The sequence below is a fragment of the Myxocyprinus asiaticus genome, chromosome 16 (genome assembly GCF_019703515.2).
Source record: "Myxocyprinus asiaticus isolate MX2 ecotype Aquarium Trade chromosome 16, UBuf_Myxa_2, whole genome shotgun sequence".
Classification (NCBI taxonomy): domain Eukaryota; kingdom Metazoa; phylum Chordata; class Actinopteri; order Cypriniformes; family Catostomidae; genus Myxocyprinus; species Myxocyprinus asiaticus.
Genome location: NC_059359.1, coordinates 31,172,590 through 31,178,589, shown reverse-complemented (window position 1 = coordinate 31,178,589; position 6,000 = coordinate 31,172,590).

The window sequence follows — 6,000 nt, the reverse complement described above, 5'->3', positions numbered from 1 at the left end:
AAAAGTACCCACGAATGCTATGTACGTTTTGGCATACCTTTGCTACAACTTTTTTTAAAATAATTATTAATATCGGGACTCCAGAGAATATTTCTTCACTGGTTTGGTTCCAATAAAAAATAGGACTAGTTCAAAATGTTATTTTACAAACAATCCAAAAATAACGGGAGAAGAAAAGGACAGAGCTAAAATTTAGTCAGAGTTTTAAGATTCGTCATAAACCAAGGAATCACAGGAAAAAAAAAATTCTAGCCCTTACGGTTCAAAAGTTATGACTCAAAATGTGAAATTTTCTTTGTTCGCTATAGCGCCACCTATTGGCCGATCAGGTAGATTCCATGCGTATGGGTAGTCAGCAGGGTTACTAGCATTCCCCAAAGTTTCTTGTCTTTAGGCCTTACGATTTGGTCTGCACAATCAGTTTTAGGGCAAACAAATAATAATAAATATAGCTGCAAGCAGCAATTACCAGGGTTCAAGCAGCATAGGGCCTTTAAGTACATGTGCTACAAGATTTTAAGAATTATTCTGATAGCCTGTAAACACTTAAAATAGAGATAAAGCAATATCATTTTCAGCAATCTCAAGTTAATAACCACAGAGATATAATGTTTTTAACATGTCTGACTGTTAAAGTGTCACCTATTGTCTGATCCACACCAAATTGTGCTTGCTTCTTTGGAATCACGTTTCATTTGTGTACTAAATTTTATTCCAATCGGAGCCTTTGTTGCCTGTTGGCTTTTGGGTAAACGAAGCCCCACCCATATGTTTAAATTTCCCTATTATAACCATTACAAATAAAAAAGTTCTATGTTTCTATGTGAAAAACCTAGGACTAGTTCACAAAAATAGTTTTTTTTATAATCTTAAATATTTAATGAACAGTTTGATTGACACATATGGTTCTTGAGGCAACATTGTTCAGAATGAGGAGATCTATCATATGATATGAATAACATGTATCTATGTGAAACATTGGTTGTGTATTCTGCATTCACACGCATGTAAAACGAGATTGCACAAACATTCATAACTGTTATAGTACCATCTATTGTCTGATCTCCACCAAATTTTGCATGGTTCTTCAAAATGATATCTCGCATATGCATACTAAGTTTGATGAAAATAGGACTTTTCTTGTAGGACTTATTTGCTTTTGCATAATCTAGGCCACACCCACATGATTAAATTACCCTGTTATAGCATCTTTGCCTACTCCTCTGCGGCTTTTCCCTCCATCCATGTGTTCTGTGTGTCACGTGTTGTAGCTGAGATGAGACGGGAGGCAATGGATCTATTCGCTGGCTTTTAATGATGATGATGATGATGATGATGATGATGATGATGATGATGATGGAGATACAAATCAACTTGAACACATGTAACAGCGAACAAGAACTGACCAAGAGTGAACAAAACTAGAGGGTATTTATACACACAGGTGCTGATGAGGGCATGGAGAACAGGTGATGAAGATGGGGAACAGATGGCAGTGATGAGGGCAGTGAATCATGGGAAATGTAGTTTATGGCAAACTGATGATATAAGACAAAATTCTATATCAAAATTAGAGTCCTTGAGAACATAATGGTGACACACTGTGACACTGTGTTTACAACTTATTTTACATTCCAACATGCATTTAAATTACTTTTAAAATCAATCAAAATGCATTTAAATATTATTATTTGAATTATCAAATTTGGAAATATTTCTTTAAAAAATGAATGAATAAATAAAAAGCTCTCTCGCACGAGGGAACGTAGCCATTGACGTGATGAGTCACGAGAAGTTCGTTAAACAATTTTCCAGTCTGCATTGCCATGGTGGAGTCAGGGAAGCACAGAGCTAAGCACAAATATGTAGATGAGCACAGACATTTTTTATCTGAATGGGAGGATTTATATTTTTTTGTTGATGGAATGGGAAACCCTTCTGCTTGATATGTCAGACTTCACTGTCGCATTTTAAGGCTTCAAATCTCGAGCGCCATTTTACCTCACTTCATGCTAAAGTGGGCCAGGAATTTCCCAAAGGCACTGAACTTCACAAGCACAAGGTAAACGCATTGAAACATCAGTCAGAGAAGCAGACTCAGCTTTTTCGAAAATTAACTAAGCATTCAGTGACTGTCACATTGGCAACATATCAGCTGGCATGGAACATTGCTTTCGCTAAAAGGCCATATAGTGAAGGGGAATTTGTCAAGAAGTGCCTCAGTGATGTTGTTGCTATCTTATCTCCCGAAAATGACAACTTGCAACGTTCGGTGTCAAACCTTCAACTTTCATGGCACACTGTTGAACAGAGAATATCAGACATTAACAACGCAATTGAAACACAATTATACACGGAATTTGATAATGCCGGTATTTCAGCATTGCTTTAGATGAGTCTTGTGATGTTCAAGATAAGCCACATTTGGCAATATTTGTACGGTCTGTGTCAGACGACTGCACAATTAAAGAAGAGCTGCTTGACATTGTACCGCTAAAAGAGAGGACCCGTGGCATCAATTTGAAAGACACACTGATGACTGTTGTTGGGAAAGCTAAACTGCAGTTATCAAAACTAACAGCAATAGCTACAGATGGAGCGCCAGCCATGCTGGGATCTGCAAATGGCCTAATTGGCCAGTGTAAAGCTGCCGACCGTTTTCCTGATTTTTGGATACGTGAATACGTTTCACTGTATTGTCCATCATGAGCACTTGGTGTCTAAAAAGCTGAACTTGGACCACATCATGAAACCTGTGCTGGAAATTGTGAATCACAGACAGTTCAAAAATCTCATAGCTGAACTTGAAGAAGACTTTCCAAGTGATATTCTGCTTCACTGCACTGTGAGATGGCTTTCAAGAGGTAATGTGCTTTCACGCTTTTTTGATCTTTTGAATCCAGTGAAGCTGTTCCTTGCAGAGAATAATAGGGACTATCCTGAACTACATGACCCCCAGTGGATTTCGGATTTGGCATTTTTGGTCGACATGCTTCATTATTTGAACAGACTGAACCTGGATCTCCAAGGGAACTTAAAGATGCTGCCTGACCTGGTGCAGAGTGTTTTCACGTTTGTCAACAAACTCAAGCTATTCAAGGCACATCTACAAAAGGGAGAGCTCACACATTTTCCATCCTTGAAATCAAGTGAACTAGCAGCAGAGGTTGCAAAACGGAGCACTGCACGATATGCAACACTGCTTGAAAATCTCCAGCAGTGTTTTGAGGACAGATTCTGCAATCTACAGCCAAAAAGGCCACCTCAACCCTTTCACTGCTGAATCAGACTGTTTGAAACCCCCTTTAGTGACAAATGAATCAGCATCTCAGTTGGAGATGATTGAACTTTCTGAGGATGACAGACTTAAATGTGTTCTGAGGGAAGGAACCGTGGAGTTTTTGAAGACTGTGCCGATATCCCAGTGTCAAATAGGCTGCACTCAAACTACTGTCTATGTTTGGGTCAGCTTACGTCTGTGAATCAGATTTTTCTACATTGAAACAAGTCAAATCAAAGCATCACTCAGTTCTTACTGACACACATGTGAAAGAGTTGCTTCGAGTAGCCACAACTGAATACAAGCCAGACCTGAAAAGGATTGTGGAAACCAAGGACTGCCAGATGTCCCACTGAGTCAAGTAAAAGGAGGTTGGCTGATACAAAAGTTCATATTCATAAAAACCATTATGTGTTATGTAATTTGGCCTATAAGTTATTGTAAAACACAGTTGTGCACGTGTGTTGTGTGTGCACGTGTATTGTGTGGCTCCTTGCAGTGATATGTTTTTTGTTTTTTTTGGCTCCTCATGCCAAACTGGTTCGCCACCCCTGATCTAGGCTGTCCAAAGATTCTTCCTGTACATGTTTTTTGTCCTTGATGGCACCTTGGACAAAGACACTGCATGCAAAACTACAGGTCGATCGGCAGCCATTTTTAGGTTTTTAATTTTTATAGCACCACCAAATGGCAGAGGGGCTCAATATTTTTCTTATGTCCTCAAAATGACCTCATACATAAGTTTCCCGAGTTTTGTGAAAATATCTGATACAGTTCAAGAGTTATAGGCATTTGCGTAAAAGTAGCCATTTGCACTTCGTACATTTTGGCATACCGTTGCGACAATGAATCAAAAGTTAAATTTTTATTTTTTTTATAAATATTGATATTGGGACTTCAGATAATCTTTCTGCATTGGTTTGGTTCCGATCGGTTGAACAGCCTAGGACTAGTTCATAAAAGTAGGTTTTGAGAACTGGAAATCAGAAATTAAATGAAATCGGAGATAGCCATTTTGTTCAGCTTGAAACAAGGATTCTAAAACTCATTTTCAGAAGGGTCTAAAACTCATTTTCAGTTTAGTGTCATACGTCTATAAAACCTTCTTCCAGGACTCCACAGGTCTTTCCTAATTACTTCTTGAATATTCAAGTCAACATTTCCCTTGGTGAAGGTTTGCTTTCTTCCACACCCCAAGAAGGTTGCTGTTGTACCATATTTAAAAAATGTATGAATGGTGCTGCCAACTTTGTCTATTGGAAATTGAAGTGCCTTGGAAATGTATTTTTATCCATGACCTTTCTTGTGTAATGAAATAATCTCCTCTATTAGCTTTTGAGGCAGCTTATTTTTAATTGCATTTTTTGCATAGAAATACATTTTTGCTTACAACGCTAAACTTACATTTTAAAACTTAAATAAGTGCCATTGCAGATTGATGACTTAATTTTGTTTTAAAACAATTACTTGTGTAGCCTTACATATTTAAGAAACAGCTATATGCAACAGGGGTTGAATAATTATGACATGGCTGTATTTTATAAAAATCCTGCTATTTAGAAATATTAGACTATTACACTATGACTTTGAATGTGTCACTCAATTGATATAGATGTAAAGTTTAAAAATTCTGGGTCATCAGAAAAGCTTACCTTTGTAAATCCTTACTGTATTGGGGGGGGGGGGGGGGGTTGAATAATTTCGATTGCAACTGTAAAAAAAAAAAAAAAAAAAAGTAACTCCTAAACAGTCAAAATAGTCTCCTCAAAACTGGGCAGGGATGAGGACATTGGGGTCCCAGAGACTGCCAAAGTAGTGGGGTCTGAGGGATCTTCTACCAAAAGATTAAAATATTTAATCCAAGACTTCATCAGTTGAGGGTACTTGGAAATGAATATTAAAGGATAAGATCAACAGTTCATTTTGAAGCTGAATGACAGCAGTCCTGTTTTTGTGTTTAAATATTTTTACATTCAGAATATATGGGACATAGGAGGCCTTTTGACAGATAAAAAAAAACACTGTATGGGGGTTCAGGGTGTGTCCCCTGATTTTTTATTTTATTTAAAATTGTTTTTATTTTTATAAAATTGTAAAAGTCTGGATGGACCATTTTTATATTTTCCTTAAAGTGAGAATCTAAATTACTAACAAACAAACATACAGTTTACATAACAACAGTGAAGCATTAAAATACTGTTTGCTTAATTTTAGTATAAATAGGCTTTCCTTGCCACCCATGCAATGATGACATCTAATTAATTTTCACAAAATTAGAACAAAAATCTGTTTATTATGAAAGGCTCATAACATGCTGATTAATAAAGCTAAATTTAAACAGGGATAAAACGTTATAGTCTAAAGGCAGCACGTTAACTTGTCCTGACAAAAACCTGGCTTAGCTGAACCATCTGAATCACACATCAGACAGATGAAGATAGTTTCACTTTGCTTCATTTTTGTTTTCTGCAGTGTGGTCTGAATTCAGACTGGAGTCTGCGTATTGAGTACCCCTGCAATAGGGTTACAGGATACCACTTTTTTCAGTAAATAATGGTATGGTAGGATTGATCTTGCAGTTTTAGGCAGAGGTGACTGTGGTCTGTAGTACCAATTCAGGCTGCTGCCTTTCAGAAAGGGGTGAAGGTGAGGTCAGCCAAGCTAAGGTCAGGTTGAATGGTTTGTGGGCTTGTCCTCTGGGGTCAAGGGGAATCCGCCAA